This window comes from Cyrtonyx montezumae, unplaced genomic scaffold (genome assembly GCF_038088225.1).
Source record: "Cyrtonyx montezumae isolate F1298 unplaced genomic scaffold, pur_monq_1.0 scaffold_2, whole genome shotgun sequence".
Taxonomy (NCBI): domain Eukaryota; kingdom Metazoa; phylum Chordata; class Aves; order Galliformes; family Odontophoridae; genus Cyrtonyx; species Cyrtonyx montezumae.
The window spans coordinates 24,982,540-24,999,503 of NW_027071936.1; the positions used below are offsets into that span (position 1 = coordinate 24,982,540).

The 16,964-nt window shown below is 40.9% G+C and overlaps 1 protein-coding gene across 4 annotated transcripts in view; it reads right to left on the minus strand.

The window, feature by feature from the left end:
• The window catches only part of ARHGAP24 (Rho GTPase activating protein 24), a 155,594-nt gene that overhangs the window by 35,380 nt on the left and 103,250 nt on the right, over positions 1-16,964 (minus strand). The gene's annotated exons all lie outside the window — the stretch shown is intronic.

The window sequence follows — 16,964 nt, forward strand, 5'->3', positions numbered from 1 at the left end:
TTTCGTAATATGCAATCAAACAGACTGCAAAAGTCAAAGAAATATTGAGAAAAAAATACTGTAAGCTTTAGAAATTTTCACAGCATCAGGTGAAATATATTGACTGGTAACTCCACTGATCTTTAGACAGATAAATCTATCTACGGCTGGGTGTTATTGACACAGTAGTGGTCACCATTAATTTCTAAGCATTTCTCAAAAGGTTGCCCATAAAACTTGTGTTTTATGGACTCCACTGTTTTGTTCTGTTAAAACAAGAACAGGTACCAGTTCTACTGCAATACTGTGAATGCTATCATGCAGTTCTATTGCCTCTGCATTCTTGATGATCAGAAATAGGCTAGGTTGACAAAGATACACATTACAGTTTTACTCAGGACTGTCCTGTTATATCATAGAATGGCTTAGATTGTAAGGGACCTTAGAGCCCACTCATTTCCAGCTACCTGCTGTGGATCCTTGCCACCCACCATCTCAGGCTACCCAGAGTCCAATCCAACCTGGCCTTGAGCACCTCCAGGGATGAGGAATCCACAGCCTTCCTGGGTTAAATCCTCTATTCTGTAGTATGAAAGGAAATTGAGATGTTTTGTAGGCTTGCTTCTACCATTCCCATACCTTTTAAATAACTAATATTACCACCACTGAGAACCTTGGCTTTGAAATACACAGTTATCAAACTCATTGTTATTTTACCTCCAAGACATATTGGGAGCACTATTTAATTTTTCTTACCACAAAGAACCAATCCATTTTCCTTAAGAGAGGAATTAAGAATCTGCAAACAAGTCAATAATGAAGATAGTTTTTTTAAATACCTCAGTAGGAAAAAAAACACTTTTTTCTGATAGCATCCAACCTGATCTTTGCATTAATACCCCGAATAGCACTTCTTTGCACTGAAGGTGTATTGTTGTTTTTTTTGTTGTTGTTGTTGGCTTTTGTGTGTGTGTGTGTGTGTGTGTGTGTGTGTGTGTGTGTGTGTGTGTGTGTGTATACATATTAGCCTTTAAGAGAAAGGGCTGCAGTCTAATTTAAGCAGCTAAATGGCAGAAGACTGCTAACAGAAGTACATTCCCTGGTGGGCATTGTGCTCCATCACAATTTCCCTACTTAAAGTGTAAGCCTGAAAGACAGCAGGAGGTTTTCAAGAGGAGGAGCTGTTTGCGTGAAGCCATGAATCAGCTGCTGTTGGATACCTGAAATTAAGTTCAGGAAATTTATTCACCTTCTGTAGAATGATGAATAGCTTGTACAGGAGCTTTCAGCACTGCTGCAGGGCTACAACTGCAGTACGGGTCTATAAAGGTTTTACAGAAGACATCACACACAGTAAGAACTCGAGAAAGTGCCATACATGAGCATTTTGTGTATTTCACAGCTGCTAAAAGCCTTTGTCCTAATGTAATTATTGCATAAGTACCTAAGTAACAAGCTGTGATTCCTGCTCATCAGCAGCCATAGCCATGTTAGAAAAATGTAAGAGAGAAAAGAAAGGTGAGAATTCAAAGCATCTCTCCTGCACACATTTTTTTTTTTTTTCAGAGCACTTTCCCTTTTCAGGCATGGGTCTCATTATTCCTCTCTCCCTTACTTTTGTTGCGTTTCCATTCTTCCCAGTCTGAAATTCTCCTCTACTTCAAGTGGGTTTCTAAGTTCACTCCCTCAATCTTTGGATATGGACCCCACACAGTACCTATTTTGCTGTGTCTGTTTCTCTCTCCCTTCCTTTGAACCAAGATGCCGATACCAGCACAGCCAACTTCTCTCCCTGCCCTCATGCCATTCCCACTTGAACATGTCATCTCTCTTTCTGCTCAGACCACAGCATCCAGAACATTTTGTTTACAGGCTGCATTAAAAGCCCATCTCATCATGTCAGCCCCTTCACAGTCCCACGCTTCGCTAGCCCAGAGCAGCACCACACATCACTGCCTTCCCAGCTAATCAGTGCCATGTGGAAGTAAGAGGCATGCCTGCTTTCCCCTGCTGAGAATAGTTTTCAGCTTTCTAGAAAGATTTTCCAACATTGTCAGCATCCCCACTGTATAAAATGCAGTCTCAATTGTCATCTTTGCTGTTCTATTGTTGTGTCATTTTCAGAATTGGTGGTGGAATTTTCTGCAACCATTAGTGAATCTACTTATTTATGTTGAACTTTTTGCTACAGCAAAAAATATTTTTCTACACCTTTTCAGCTGTGCTAGCTGAGGTGAAATCACACTCTTCTGCCTGTACAATCAGTACTGGAGATGAGCTCACAGAAGCAGATAGATGAGGGGAAAAAAAGGACAGATTTCATTGAATCACAGAATGGCTTGGCTTAGAAGGGACTTTCAGGACCTATGAGCTCCAACCTCTTACTGTGGGCAGGGTTGCCAACCACTAGATCAGGCTGCCCAAGATACGAGTCAAATTTTCAAAGAACATGACCTTTTCCAGTTCTGATAAATGCAAATAAACAGCCAAGCACTAATGAGAAATATTCTAATTTTTTAACAAAACATGTATTACAATGTAACCTGGTCTTGGCAAACTGTTAGCACTTAGTGGAGCTAAGAAGCAAAATGGTTTGATGGAACTACAAAAGTTGCACTCAAAATCATTTTTCAAAAAGGCTTCTCATTCCTTGTCCCTTGCACTGGAATCTGATATGGGTATTTTTTGCATCACAACGTGGGAGATATATAAAAAAGCCACAAGTAATCCACTCCTCTGCATTCTTCCTTACCACTAGTATTTGAGAGATACATAGCATTGATCCTGTTGTAAAAAAAGAATTTCAGGACCCGCTCACATGTGCACATGTATAGCGCCATCAGTTTCAAAATTCACACCATAAAAATCCCTCCTGTGAAATCATGAGTTCATGAAAGTAAAGATTAAGGCAGAGTCTTGTCAAATTCCATAAACAATTAAAAACATATGGTCTATTGTTTCCTGGGGATGCAAACAGGAGGGGTGCTTCCCTTCCGACCACTGCTTGACTGCATGCAGACAGAACTCATTTGTGAAGAAAGAAGAGGAACACGGGTTTTTCAATGACATGGAAGCTGAATGTTTCACTGCTTTAATTCTGCTGTTTTTGTGTTGGGCAATGTCATTTTTAGATCTGATTTCCAGTATCCAAGAGAGGAGTAGCTTTCTGCAGTCAGGTCTCAGCTCCTGGGCACATCCAGACAGCAGACAAACTAGATATTGTTCCACATTCCACTGCTTCATCTGCACATTGGTTGCCATCTGATTATTGCAAAATTGCTACAGAGTCAACAGACAATTTTGCAAATTTAACTTCTCTGATTTGCCGTGTTTTACTTGCTACTTTGTACAGCTATTAAAATATGTGGGGCAAAGAGGGACCTGAGTAGGACCTCCCAAGATGGCATCAGTATATTCATGTAATTGGGAAATGGTCTTGGGGGGTTACAATATCAAGCATCAGTGGTCAGGCAAGATTTAATAGGTCCCTTCGCTGCTAAGTGCTATGACTGATTTATTCTGAGAGAACAAAATTATAGCTAACTCACAACTTTCTCTGGCTTATGTGACACATCTTAAAGACAACTAACTGCACTCCTATCATTTGACAATAATCACCTTTGAAGTTTCTCAAGTTGGACACCCAAAATGACCATTACATAACTTGAAAATAGATACTGAGATAAACCAAATACAGAGAAAACCTCTGCTTCTTCTAAAGACAGAGGTGAAAAAGAAAACATGCACATGCTAGTCTAGATATAGTCATCAATACAAAAAGGTGCATTAAAAATAGACTTTGAGGGCTGTGATTTGGCAACAAGCTATGACAGCTACCCTGAGTTATCAAACACTTTCTCTGCATTTCAGCCTCATATCATGAATTGCATTGAAGTACACATAACTCACATGAAATTGATTATTTGAAATGGTGAGTTCCTCAGCACAGATTCGTTTGGCATTAGATATAGAAAGAAGTTTAAACTTCTCATGATTTTAAGAAAGGATCCATACTGTAAAATGTAAAACATAGAGTACAAAATCAAGATCCATACACATTTGTACCTGGATGTTAGTCTGCAAACCAAGGATGCCAAGATACCAGACCTGTGTCTTCCTCAGACTCCAACAGGATCATAAAGGTACTACATCTCCAACAACTTCTAAGAATCGTAGAATCATAGAATATTTGAGTCAGAAGGTACCCTTAGGAACCATCAAGTCCAACTCCCAGCTCCATGTAGGAGCACCCAAAAATCAGATAATATGAATGGAGAGTTGTGCAGATGTTTCTTCACTCCAGCAGCCTGGGGCCATGACTGCTTCCCTGAGAAGCCTGTTCCGGTTCCCAATCACTCTCCAGTGAAGGAACTTTCCCTGATATTCAGCATGACCCTCCTTTATTGCAGCTCCATGCCGTTCCTTTGGGTTATTCTATGGTCACAAGGGAGCAGAGATCACTGCCTGAGCAGTTTCACTTCTCAGCTCCCCCACATTCTGGGCATGGTGCTTTTCAGTTTGCCCTGAGTTATGCTCAGCATACTTCATTTCTGCACAGAGCAACTTGTTAATTCAGCTGATATTTGACTTCTAATTAGATCACAGATGAAAATAATAGCTCTTTAGGGCATAGAAACACAACCCAAAGGATACTAATATCCTAATTGAGTAAATATATACTGTGCATACATGTCACTTCATTATACTTGTTTAAGAATGCAAAGCCATGTTTTATCAGTTCAGAAAATAAAGCAAGAATAAGTTATTCTGTTGAAGGCTAATAGAGAATTACGTCTCTGCATATGACCATCTAGCTTATCTAAAGCAACAGAAGGTTTTAGTCGTCAATTCAGGACATTTGTTTCATAACTTCTCTGTAACCAAACCTCTCCAGGAACACTGTGCCTCTTAGCACCATTTTGGGCTATCAGCTCAGCATGACCTCAGACAGAAGCAGCATCACTTCACTATTTATCAGCTCAACTCTTCAGTCCTTTAAATGTTCCTGAGATTTATATGTCAAGTGCAGCTTTCCTCCAAGAAGAGGCACCAAGTACCAGTTATCTGCAGGGCACAAACAGTGCTCAGTGTCTCATAAATTCGCACAACTCCAACACTGGCTTCTTTGCTTAAAGAGGACTGTTTACTGTTTCACAGAATCACAGAATTGTAAGGGCTGGAAGGCACCTCAGGATATCATCAAGTTGAACCCCCCTGCCAAAGCAGTGCCCTAGCCCAGGTTGCACAGGTAGGCGTCCAGGTGGGTCTTGAACATCTCCCAGAGAATGAGACTCCACCACCTCCCTGTGCAGCAGTGCCAGTGCTCTGTCACTGCACTGTGAAGAAGTTCCCACGCACATTTACATGGAACTTCCTATGTTTATGACCATTTCCCCTCATTCTATCGCCACACTCTGCTGAGAAGAGTCCAGCCTCATGCCTTTGCCTCCCACTCCTTAGACATTTATAGACACGAATCAGATCCCCTCTGAGTCTTCTTTTTTCAAGGTTGAACAGATCAAGGTCTCTCAGCCTTTCTTCATAAGAGAGGCATTCCATACCCTTTATCATCTTCGTAGCCCTTCGCTGGACTCTTTCAAGGAGATCCTGGACTTCTTTGTACCTGGGAGCCCAAAACTGGAAACAATAGGAAACAATACTCCAGGAGAAGCCTCACCAGGGCAGAGTAGAGGGGAAGGATCACCTCCCTTGACCTGCTGGCCACATTCTTTTTAATGCATCCAAGGATACCATTGGCCTACATGGCCACCAGGGCATACTGCTGGCTCATGGCCAAGCTGTCATCCACCAGGACCCTCATGTTTTTCTCTGCATAGCAGGCCATCTCCCAGCCTGTACCAGTGTACGCAGTTATTCCTCCCTAGGTGCAGAACTCCGCAACTTGCTCCTGTTAACCCTCAATCTGGTTACTTTCTGTCCAACTCTCCAGCCTGTCCAGGTCTCACTGAATGGCAGCACAGCCTTCTGGCATGCCAGCCATTCCTCCCAGCTTTGAATCATCAGCAAACTTGCTGAGGGTGCACTATCCCCTCATCGAGGTCATTGACAAAGATGTTGAACAAGACCAGACCCAGTACCGACTCAAGAACACCAATGGGATAGTCACAAAGCACCTAGCAAAGATTTTGTGCCTGGGTGGTGATGTCCTAAGTGATTTCAATGCTATTGTGACCAACAGAGCTTCAGCTTCCCACAGGGCTGGTTTTGCTTGATGAATCCTCATTCCATTTGCAAGCAACCCACAAATATGCTCCTATGGTACAGTTTATTAAAGTGGTTGGACCTTCAGGTTTGAAATATTTGCCATAAGCTCTTTTTATGGCAAAGAGGAAGAACAGCCACAGGATAATTAATCTAGGCTATCCTGGAAGAGGCTTCAGAGATTAGATGAATCACTGTGGAAATACCAGTTCTTGTCCAAGCTGGCCACACAGGCACACCTGTGTCAGCTTTTTGTGCAAGGCCCCTGACACAACAGTGTGCCTGTGTATGTGCTTTAAGGGTCCACTTTTACAGACAAATGTTGGCTCCTTGTTCCTTGGGCTGAATAAAAAAAGCTGAGACATCCACAAGTATGTGGTCATTATTAGCAATTTCAACACCTAATTGTTGAAAACATATCCCTGAACTATTCATTCCTCAAGCAATATCACTATCACTAACCATACAAAGTAAGTAATTCTTAATCATGTCAAACAACTGATTTTACCTACTAGAAAAGAAAAGAAAGCTTTATAATAGTGGGTTTTTTTCCAACTTTAATCCTACAAGTCCATGATAATTAAGTCATGACAGTACATGACAAACATGGGACACAACCATTAGGCATTTCTGATCTATTTTTGACATGTTTCCTTAGGTCTGTGCAAGAAACTAAACAGATGATAAAGACAAAAATCAATCAAGACAATCTGGCACCAGCAAAGAATAAACCAAAGCAGCCACACACTCAGCAGACGCTTGCTAATATTGGAGAGTCAGCATCTATCCTTCAGGTAATCACTGACCTCCTCACGAATCTCACGTCATTCAGTGGCAAAATACATTCTTTTGATGAGAATTAAATTATGTCATGCGCTCTGGTAAAGTTTAGAAATTTAATCAAAGGGTTACTAGTATTCACTGTCAGGTTACTATACACTATGGGTACTATTTCCATATGGAGGGTTTGAATTATTTTTATTGTGATGCGCACTGGAGACAGACACAGCAAGCAACACAGCAATGGCCTTAAACCATACAGAATGAGCATCAAAGCGAATTATATAGGAGGAACAGAAATTATACAGTAAGAGGAAAGTCAGTAAGAGAAAACTATTTGCCAGTGAGATGATTAAATATATCAGCAAAACCTCTCATTCCAAATAAAGTGGAAACTGCAAGATCTCACATTACGCTGTGTATGGATATTGCCAAACTCCAGGGGATATTTTGGAAAGGTGTCTCTGGTATCTCAGAAACACTCCCAGAATCAGTGACACAGCTCAAACTGCCAAATACCAGAAAGCACATGAGAGCACTTCCCCTCACAAGGTTTCCCACATCTTCTCTAGAAATCCTGGAGAGGACACAAACTCTTTGATGCTTATCCAAGCCATACTGCTGAGCCTTGAAGAAGTGTGCCAAGGCACTCACCAGCAAGAGAGGGAGGCACCATTGGGAGTGGGGTGTTTTAGGTGACAAACAACACACCAGCAGAGCTGTGCTCCTTTAAATCGTGAATACAACAACAAAAGCATCTAAAAAGCAAATAATTTATTTAAAATCTTACACAGAAAAATCTGCTGTACAGCTTTGGAAAAAGCAGCATAAACTAATCTCTTGGGCTGCATTTCCTTTGCAGGAGTCTTCCTCGCCTGCCACTTTCCCAACTATCAAGAAAATACATAACTGGATACAAAGTCACTTTGAATGTTGAGGTTTTTTAAGCAAAGTCCCTGAAACTGTGTTCATTGGGAATACATTATTACAAATACATTCTGATGTATCACACCGATAGCAAGGTGAACAGGATCACAGTTTTACAACATGCAACACTTTCTTTGAATCAAAGAATCGTTTATGTTGAAAAAGACCACTACGATAATCTAGACCAATCATCAGCCCACAAACCCATCATTACCATGTGCTTTCTGGTATTTTTGAAGTAGCAAGTTCAAATATTTTTAGAAGAATTACACAGTAACACTTTATCAAAAATTAAAACCTCACAAAGAGAAAAAAGCAAGCTGCTTAAGGCTCCAAAAACAGAGAAAGATCACTTCGCTCCTTGTATCTTAAACAGAATACCAGCTATACAAAGTACTCTGGGACTACACAGCATCACAATGGAGAGAATAATGTTCAACCACTAAGTTGCTGCACTTTTATTTATTTTTCAGTTATTATTCTTACATTGAGAAAAAAAAAAGTTATTTAAAGGTTATGCAATGACCAAAGGACAACCTGATAGAAAGAAGCCACAATTCTGCAGCTCATCTACTGGCAGTGGATGGAGAAAGAATTGGCCTGGCAGTGGGAGGAAGCAGCCCAAAGCAGCTTCAGATGCTCTGTTAGCAAAATGGGGACAAACTGGCTGATGCCTTCCTCTGCTTGTTATTCTGAAAGGAAACACTCTGTTTAAACGCTGATTTAGTAATTCTAAAGAGACAACATGCAAGGGAAAAGAAAATGAAAAAGGCAGCAGGATCTGAGCAGAAAGACTAGGTTAATTCGGAACAGTGGTAGAAATGTGATGGTACAGTTAAGAGTGGTAAACATATCCAGATGTAATTAGTGTATTAAACGAAATGTCACTATGCATTCTTAATGTGTAGGCATAATTCTCACAAGAATGCCTTGAATAACTCTGATGAACTGAAACACACCAAGATTGCAATTTAAAATCTAATACCAAGGTCTACCATTCAGGACTGCTAATAAGATTTCTGCAGCTTAATAGCTTTTCTCCCTGAAGCAGATTATGCTTAGTCACGTAACTATACTCAAAGATCTCTCAACATTTAAGTGCAACTTCCACAACTGTACTACAGCACAGACCACATGCAAGACAAAAATGCCACCGCAGAGGTTGGGTGAAAGACAGATCGATTCTTTCAGTGGCTGTTTCTCAGTCAGGTCCAGCAGCTATACTGGTGTTCAGCAGGAGCTGTGTGTAAACGGGTGGCTTTGGAAGGAGGTCCTGTTTCTGGGGTGAAATCCTAACAGAGCAATCTAGGCTGCTACTGCAGCAACACTTGAGGCTTCCAAAGGAAAGAAGATGACAAGAAATAAGGGGAATCCTCCTACTGCATGTTGTTCTCAAAGCACAAGTCCTCATGGAAAAAATCAAACTCATAATACTAAGATGGCACAACACTGTCATGTTCACAGAAGGTTTCCCAGTTACGATGTAAATCAGTCATTTCTTTGAAATTGAGCAACCTGTTAGGTTTACAGCATGAAGAAAATCCTGAGATTTTGCTGAGGAATGCCAGATAAGAAAAGAGTTGTTATATTTCTGCACTAAGACACACAATGATAGAGTAAAAGAGCATAATCATGAACTAACTTGATACAGTTCAGTTTGCAAACTGAAGTCTCTAACAGGCTGACATTGCTTTACTAAGGAGCTAACAGCTAGGGTTTACCAACCAACATTAATCTAGAAGTAGATAAACAAAATCCAACTCTCATTTCACCTACCACTTAAGTCTATTTTCTCCCTACTTTCCCCATACATTTCAGTCTCCCAAGGCACATGATGTTGATCTTTCATTACTTCTCTTTTAACCATCATCCTGCCTGGTTATACTTTTCAGGTGTAGATCCATATATACTCCCATAATGTGAAATTGGGTCATAGAATCATTAAGGCTGGAAAAGATCATCCAGTCCAAACCCAGTCCATGCCCACCCATCCCCACTGATCACGTCCCTCAGTGCCATGTCTCCATGGTTCTTGAAAACCTCCATGGACAATGACTCCATCACCTCCCTGGGCAACCTGCTCCTCACCTCTCTGAGAAGACATTTTTCCTAGTATCCAATCTGGAGTACTTCCTGAAATCTGTATGGGACTATGATTCACTATGAAAACTCCTCAGATGACATGTTTGTTTGAGCAAGAAGGAAGTTTGCCTCGCTTAGGAATGTTGAAAAATGTAGAGGAAGGGAGAACTACAGCAACAAGACAAGGACAAGTGGCAAAGGAAAGTTTGTGGAGCTGTAAGATGCAGATGAACTAAACTTCGGTCAAGAGGGAAAGTGGTGCCTGCAGGGCCCCAGAGAGTATCAGAGATAGCCCACTCTAGTTTGTTTGTTTCTTTTTTTGTTTGTTTCTTTGGTTTGGGTTTGTTGTTGTTGTTGTTTTGGGGGTTTTTTTTGGTTTCTTTTGGGGGGGGGGGGTTGGTTTTGGTTTGTTTTTTTTTTGTGTGTGTGTGTTTTTGGCAAAACCTCTGATGGGCAGTGTGCATGCGAAGGACAAACCAAACAAAAAACAATGCTTGTAGGAATCCTGTTAATTCCAATGACTCCTGATCTCTTCTGCTTTATCTGTAAGTAAACACAACAGTGTACTCAGTAACCCCCTACAAGGTCCAGACAGTTGTTTTTTTTTTTCTTTTTACCTTTCTTAAGTGTGTTTAATGCTCCTGACCTCACCAGTTTGAAGAAATAACCTGTAAATTGGAAGGCTATCACCTGTGGAGAAAGCCAACAGAAGGCTGTGTTTGTACTCAGGTAGAATCTCAGGAATGACCTTTAGGGACAGGATAATGAGAGTTTCAGCTCTAAGAAGGAATTACAAGAAAAGGATGTAGATATTATCTTGTAGGGGTTGGTTGAAAGTAAAGGAGATTATTCTGCTCCCACTCCTGCCCTGCACTGTCCAAGAGCTCAGGAAGAAACTGCAGGCTTTGGTGCTAAAGCTATTTATTTTTTTCAAACCTTTGTCAGTACAGAACAGCAGACAGATGGTCATCCTTTGGCACTTCAACAGTAATATTTCACGAGTTCGCTTCATTTAACTTTGCTATTGCATTCCTTTTCCCTGGCTGAGGGAAGTGTGTTGAATCTCAGTGATCAGCTCCAGCACATGTGGAAGAGCTTCACTCATCCTCTTAACACACAACAAAAAACATACCTTGCACAAAAAACTAAAAGCTCATACAGCACTGCATCAGGAGAAAGCACCATGTTGCAGCTGCAGAAGAGCATCTTCTCTCAACAATCCCTTCTTTACAGCTCCAGAAAATAGATCAGCACAGAAGGAGATCTGCTCAACTACTATGCTAGCCAGAAAAGGTGCAATGTTACTGCTTAAAATACCAGCATGCTGCTGTTGCACATCCTAGAGTACCACACTCAAGTTAGCCTCATCCAGGTCCACTTAGCAAGCAGATCATGGCCAGTTTCTGTATGAGTGGTCTTAAGATGCAGCACTATACAGAGCTCATTATAGTAATTCACTCCTGAAGTAATGAGGTGTCATATGAATTTAGCAAATTGTGCAATTGAAAATGGTTATGTTCTAATGAAGTACAGATGGAAAGCAAAAAGTGGATATATAATAATAATCTAAGACACCCTATTCCAGCTGCTCTTTCTCCACACTTTGGACAAATGATGTCAGTCCTTCGTCCAGGGGTGCCACTGCTTCATTTCGCTACTACTACCTCTGAATCCATTCTGTGTGGACCACCGGCACAGTCATCCACTGGCCATTGCATGTGTGCTGCACAAAATCTTCCATTTCACCATCTGCTCATGTGTGACAGCTGAGATACTGACCTCCTTGACAACATGTCCCTTTATTTTCCTTCATTAAGCTTAGAAAGAAGGCTTCAGGCCACCTCAGTAAGATACATGAACAGGAGTGTGTTTGCAAAACTAAATGTCTGTTGGAGGATAACACCAAAACCACTCGAGTCTCTCTATGCTTGACCTCTGCTGTTCAGATCAGACTGCTCCTACCACTTCCTACAACAACACCAAAACTGCAGAACACAATCAGAAACCTTATACATACTCTGTAGACTTGCTCACCTTTTGCTTTTACAAAGTCTAGCTGTATGGTTCTCAAAGAGAACATAACTGTTTTTCAAGTGGAAAAAGGAAAATTCAGCTCAGAATCCTAGCTCAAGTTATAAGCAATCTTCCAGCCAGCTCTACAACTTTTACCTCTGATACACACCTGCGGTTTCTTGAAAAACACATCTATCTTCCCAGTCTGTCTCTCCCTGCAAGAGGCATGGGAGACATAGGATCAAAAGACAGACAAAGATATCAGCAATCAACCACATCTGCCCAAAGCCCTGCAAACAACAGCTCTGACCTTGGAAGCAGTCAAAGCAAAATTAAGTCTTATCTCATTCCTAGTACGGGCATCTGATTAGCTAGAAGGACACTTGACATGTCAAGAAAGCAGTACTGTGACTACACACAGGAAAACCTTGCCTGCACACAACAAACAATCCCAAGAGTAAATTCATAGGAGTAACCCCCAGAGAGTTACTTCATGAAAGGAGGTGGAAAGGATCCTCAGGCTCAACAGCCTGGATCAGGTCAGCTGCCATTCCAGACTTACCAATGTCCTTGTATTTAAATTATTTTAAAGATACTTTTAACCTGCAAAACATAGCCACTCCCTAGAGATGACTGAAGGAGGATGGAATGGCTGAAATTGTTCCTCAGTGCTAAACAGAGACTTCTATTGAATGCATGGAGGTACAGGGAGAAGACTGACTGTAGTACTGAGATAACAACACAAGTTTACTAGAGAAGAAATCTGCTGTTTAGTTGGATAAAAATGTAAACCAATCCAATAAACAGGCTTTGAAAATAAATGAGAAGGTCTGTGCCACTTGCACCACAAGCTACTCAAAGCAAATCCAGAGTGTTGCTTTTTTATGTGGTAAGAAGGGGAGGCGAGAGCAACAGGCGAGAGCAACAAGGACTCCATTTATTTTAGAAATAGGAAACAGGTCTGGAAACAGAAAGGTAGCTCTCATCTTAGACATCACTGCTAAGTATTTTATGTGCTATGTTTTGTTTAAAGGAATGAAATCCTATCTATTTTGATTATCCCAGTGCATGCAGTATCAGCTCTTCTTACTCCTCTAAACTCAAAAACCTCACTGTGAAAAGGAATCGAAACACAGAAATCATGGGATTTGCTGCAGCAGACAAGCATTCTGAAAAGCCAAACGCTATTTGAGAACAAACCATGCAGAAATTGTCCCCAGGCTTCATGTGGGGAAAGGAGAAAGAACAGATACTGGCTCAGGTCCTTATAGACAACCTGACATTTTCTAACCTGGGCAAGTGCAAAGAGCTTTTAATTTTTAAAATAAATAAAGTTAAATGAATACATAAAAAATAGACAAACATTTTCTATTCCCCCACCCACTTCCTCTATATTAGCTCCTGAACTGATAATTTAAGAATAAAGGAGTTGCTGATCCCAGCCACTAACTCCATAAAGCAAGCTAATATACACTTTTGGCAGAAATAGCTATGTCTGAGCCAGGTGCTGGCCTTTAACCAGTAAAGGCCAGGGCCTGGAAGGCACATTGCTTGAGAAATTTAAGAGACACTTCTCAAAGTGCAGAAAATCAGATTAATAACAATTCAGATTATAAAACATTTGGAAACAATAATTAATGAACAGCAAGTATATTACTATTCTGCAAATGAGATGATGACATCTGGGAACATTTACCAAATTGATATCCTCTCCTTTCTGCACCTGGCATGATGAGCACATTGCTGCATGGCCCTGGAATAATTTCCCCCGTGTGTGTGTGTGGGGGGGGTAAAGAACTAGAAGTTCAGTGTGCTGGAAATGCAAGGAGGCTCCTATATGGATATGCAATACAGGCTGATAATGAGACTTCTATCTGATCCTGTACACAACCTTAATAGTTGACAAAGAGTCAAAGATAAAATCAAAAACATCTAATTAAAACATCTCTGGGAATCCTTCCACATTTGTCATGTGGAACAAATAATCTTTACTTGAAATTAAACATCGAAAATTAAATGTTACATTCATAAACATGGAATAGAAGCGCTAACCAACAACAAACATCCTGGGTGATACACAGAGTAGCTTCTCTCCTCCACCAGAGGAATGAATGTAATTGTAGGCACAAAAATGACTGCAAATCACTGGAGGAACAGGCTCAATAGTTCTCCAGGTCTCCCTGAGCATGCTGAATATTGTTTACAATGGAGGCATTTTCAGCTCATTTATCCACTAGGAACTTAAGTCTTGTATCAACGTCTAGAATCCAGTTTCAGCAGGAAGGATGTCCGCTACTGAGCTAACAGCAGCCAAGCTACTGTGCTGCTCCTGCTTCCTTTCTCCTTCCAGAGCAGCCGTACAACAGAAAGGAAACACTGCTTACCAGGAGCAGCACTAACTTCATCTCTGAGAACAAAAGCCTCAGGTATGGCATCCCAACCAAACTGATAAGCATCTGCTCCTTCTGCACTGGTACCAAGATGTGACTGTTTCCAAAGGACACATTGAGGACTCTGGCAGGCAGCACCTGAACTTTGCTTCTTTGCTCTGTCACAGCCTCCCATGTAGACTGAATCAGCCGACAGGGGTAATGCACAATTAACAGCTTTCAGAGACCTCAAGCAGCATGTTTATCACGTTTTACCAGCACTGCAGGTAGGTGCTAATGTTCTTCCTAGTGCAAATCAGATTGCAGCAAATTGAATCCCTCATTTTCCAACAACTGTGTTCTTAAGCTTAATTTTCACTCAGTTTCATTGATTAGAAAGTATAAATACGGATCCGTGATGTGTCAAGATACTACCCAAAATTCAACTTGTCAATACTAACACCGGCACAAGGTGCAAACCAAGAATATTTCCTTGAGGAAACAATAAGGTTAAGCCGGTTCCAACATGCCAGCAGACAGCTTTCACAGCTCATCTTTTAACTAATGATTAAAATGTAAATCTCTCTCATGTTCCAGCCTCAAACATCTGTTGCTATCAGTGCTAATCATCTCATAAAAGAATGTGCAACTGAACATTCTGCAGTCAAAAATATCACTCCAAAAACATTTCACTTCAAAATGCATGGAAAATGTAACAGTGGTCTTTCTCATTTGGCTTTCAGAAAAGATAGACTGTTTGTATTTATTTATTTAGTACAGGATTAGGCTAGAGATTAATGCAAACTAGTAAACTGCATTTAACAACCACAGACAATTACTCAATCAAAAAGATGTAGGAGAAAATTGGTAAGACATCAGTAATGATCCTAATTGCCATCTGAGTTACAAAATGCCAGTTCTCAATATAACGTTGCTCATGGTTTGGGAATGGCTTTGTGTCTACCTCTTACTGTGTAACACGGAGGTAAGCTGACCACCTGCTAAATATGCTGTTAAGGGCTATTTAGAGCAGAAAATCTTGGCAATTATAGAAATTATGTTTTTATTAGACTTCCTGTGTACCTTCTCCATACAGCAAATCTGAAACTGAGCATTGTTCATTGTTACCATCTCTGCTCTGCCGACAGGCAACGATAAGCCAAATGAAAAGCTTATTTAATTCTTAGTTTATTTTCAAGGAACATTCTGCTTTCCTTGACAATGCCTTAAAGAACCCTGCAGTAAAAGAGAGGCTTTGCAGAAATCCTAGAGGTCTTTATAAAAATAGGATATGGTAACTTAGCAGTCCCTGCAGAAATCTGAAGGATTTTCAATAACATTATGTCTGAACATTAATAAAGGAATGCACAGCTTGTGATACAAGTATTGCGGTACTGCTGACAATATTTCATTATGAAAATTCCTAGAGGGCAGCAGGGATCCAGCTATGAAGACAGCACTGACATACACAGCTCACAATGTAAGGAAGCAGAATATAGGCTATCCAAGAGAAGAGTTGGCTTCTCATACTCCTTCAAAGCTCATTCTTTTAGGTGCAGGTTCAGCCTCCAGCCCATCTAAAGCACATGTTGAAACATACCGAAGTGGCATTAGCAGTTGGGGTGTAGTTGTCTTTCAAGGCTTTACTTTAATAGACACTTCACCACTAGTTTTAATTAATATAATTGCCACACTAAACTCTTGAGGGGAGAACACAGATGAAAAGACTTCACTAGATACCAATATGACAGGTTTATTAATATTATTGCACAGTGACTGCAATACCTATCAAGGTTGATCCTTCCAAATTGACATCTGTGCCTGTAATTCAGAAGGGGGACTCAGTAACATAACCTTGAGCATGCAGTGGTGTAATTACTGAGGAGAAATGAGATGGAATTACAAATTTAATTTCCTTTGACATATTTGATAAAAAACATAGCTAACATGGTTGGTAAATTGTGAGATCAAAGGAGTAGAGATTGGAAATGAAGCAACATACACACTTCCCCAGCTTGTAGTTCCAACCTGCAAGTGATTTGCACAGCTAGAAGTATTGTTCAAATGTCCTAAAAAGCAGTAGAAGGCTGCAGTGGGTATAAAAGGCCATGTGAGTCTGTGCAGACAGTGGGCAGGAGCTAAAGACAACACTTGGCTTGTTAGCCACAGTTGAGCTGAATTCACATTTTCTTGTCAATTAAGGCTAGCAGAAGACTGCACACAGTCTCACCCCTAACAGATGATACCCACCAATAAGCACTCTGACCAAGTTGTCAGCTACAGATGACACACCTTGATGAGGATTTTAGCAGTAATATATTCTACCAGCACACCTAGCCTCTGGGCTTGACACAATGTCGTTACCAGCAGGATTTATCACAGAATGGTTTGGTTTGGAAGGCACCTCAAAACTTACCCAGTTCTGGCCCCCTGCTATGGACTGGTTACCCCCAACCAGCACTGGCTCAGGCTGCCCAGGGCCCTGTCCAATCTGGCCTTGAGCACCTCCAGGGATAAGGCATCCACACTTCTCTGGGAAACAACTGCCAGGGCCTCACCACCCTCTGAGTAAAGAATTTCTTCCTAACATCC